The 2,506-nt window shown below is 43.2% G+C and overlaps 1 pseudogene; it reads left to right on the top strand.

Moving 5' to 3' along the window:
- Window positions 1-588: 588 nt before the first annotated feature.
- LOC122470003 lies at window positions 589-1,646 on the top strand (annotated as a pseudogene).
- Window positions 1,647-2,506: the final 860 nt, after the last annotated feature.

Raw genomic sequence — 2,506 nt, 5'->3', positions numbered from 1 at the left:
TGTCTTAAAGGGGCTCTGTATTTGGTTTAATGCTCCTGTCACCATCTTGAATTTCTTAATAATTTTATCTTTGAACTTGTATTTTATAAGTGAAGTTCAGTGGGGCATTAGGGCATGCATGTGAGCAGAGTATATACTTGAAATATGCATTATTACCAACATCACTTGCCAACCATTTACATTTAAAATTTACAAGTTACCAGGAGCTCAGAATTCTGATGGACTCAAAGTGAATTTGAATTCAGTAAGACTCAAAAGTACAAGGTAAATTTGTTACATCTATGGCTAAGTAAGGCCACACTTTCCCCAAGAGATCATGCTTTCCATTTGAACCAGAACTTGCTTTGAATGAGGAATGAAGACAATTGCAGCCTAAGAATCATGAACATTCCAGGATCTCTATTATATCCTTTCTTACTCAAGTTACTTCCCTGTGTGTTAGCTAACTACTTACACTGAAAATACACCTTAGAAGGAAAGGAAAAGATAAGGCAACCCACAGTTCTTTTCTTTTCAATTATTTCTTACTTATCATTAAGCTGAAGGTAGAGTATTGAATGGGTAGAACATATGAATATCAAAAAGTGAAATGCACCGCCGCCCGTAATCCCCCCTGCAGACTCTCTGCTCAAGTTTGAGAGCAGAGAGTGTCAGGAGCCTAACACAGAGAAAAGGAGCCCCAAAGCACGGCCACTGAAAGGCAGCCCCCCAGCAGCCTGGACCCTCGGATCCAATCTCACAGTCAACAAAGACAAGCTTCCTGTGTCCCAGATCCTACCAAGTGAGCAGAAGAAATCTTGAATAGCGTCCTGTCCCCAGGGGAGTGGGTGGCTGCAGCCATGAGTCCAGCAGGTGTCAGACATGGAGAGGAAAAGTGCACCTCTAGGAACGGCGGGACCTGAAGCTGCAGCAGCGGCAGGCAAGGGGGACCAGCATCTACCCGGTGCGCAGGGAGCTCTGCTCGCAGTGTTTTGAAGAGCTGATCCAGGCGGTCATAGTCAACTGTGCAGAGAGGGGACTGCCTTCGCTGTGAGTCCAGGATGATATCTGCATGACCATGGCCGCCTACCAAAGTCTTGTATGAGAGCAGTGTGGCGTGTGGCACGAGGAAGGAGCCGCAGGCCCGACAGGGGAGGTCAGACATGGAGAGGAAGGGTGCAGACTTAGAAACGGAAAAGAGAAGTTTGGAGAAGCAAACGAAGGAGCAGAAGGCCAAGTGTAAGGCCACTGAGAAGCGGGAGAGCGAAAGGAAACAGGTGAAGAAGCACAAAGAGGAGATTCCATCCTTCAAGCTAAGCAGACAAATCCCCAGCTGAAGGTCCACGGGGGAAGGCATTATTGCACCAAAGAAGCAAATATTTCCATATGGGTCTCAGCAAGCACTGTTACCCCATCATAAGCCTCTTGTAATAAAAAAGCTAGTTTCCTGAAAAAAGAAAGTGAAATGCAAATAATTTAGTTTTGTGTAGGACTCACTGTTCTGGTAAGACCAAAATATAGATGGGTATATGAGCTTAGATTATGAATTGTGCAAGTTTGGTGATTCCACACCCAAGTGCCTTTGTACATGCATTTAATTTTTTTGATGTTTATTTATTTCTGAGACAGAGAGAGACAGAGCATGAGTGGGGGAAGGGCAGAGAGAGAGAAAGATGCAGAATCCGAAGCAGGCTCCAGGCTCTGAGCTGTGAGCAGACAGCCCAACGCGGGGCTCGGACTCACGAAACGCGAGATCATGACCTGAGCCAAAGTTGGATGCTCAACTGACTGAGCCATCCAGGCGCCCCATGTACATGCATTTAAAACTGGCATTCTGCAATAGAAAGATGAACAGTAAAAGTCATGCAAATAATTTAAATTTAATTTTTCACTAATTAGGATGACATTAAATAGCAAATTAAACACACCATGACAGGTTGAAGGAGAGACCATGGAGTAAAGAGAAAAGCTTTATATTTGAATATCTTTAATGGATACTTTTTGCTCTGCTTTTTGAACTGGGGTCCCTCTAGTTTCATTTTATACTGAGCCCCAGAGATTCTGTAGCTGACTCTGCCATCATTATTAGAATCACTATCAACAGGTCTGGGTGGGGCTTCAGGTTGAAAATCCTAAATAAAATAGAAATAATTTTGCAAAATTATATAGATCGGGAAATCTATAGTTGAACACAATTCCCACCCTACAATTTACTGATAAAACTAAGAATATTTTTTACTTTGCATAAATATTGTATTCTGAGGAATGTCTGATTGTTTTATGTTGTGTGCAGATTCTCCTTCAGGAAGAAAATATCAGCATAAAGCTTGTTCCTTCTTGTATCATCTAGAATCGGTCCCTTTCTTCTCTGAATGCATGTGTTATTTCAGCTGGCCACACCTGCGACATAGCCCATACTCTCACCTGCATTATGATAACACATCATACCTCAACTCCCCAACTATACTGAGCCTTGGAGGCCTTCCTTGTAGCTCCCTTCACACTGGAGCTAGAAGATTTCCACACA

Source organism: Prionailurus bengalensis, chromosome D3 (genome assembly GCF_016509475.1).
Source record: "Prionailurus bengalensis isolate Pbe53 chromosome D3, Fcat_Pben_1.1_paternal_pri, whole genome shotgun sequence".
NCBI classification, from domain to species: Eukaryota; Metazoa; Chordata; class Mammalia; order Carnivora; family Felidae; genus Prionailurus; species Prionailurus bengalensis.
This window is presented reverse-complemented; position numbering and strand designations above follow the sequence as displayed.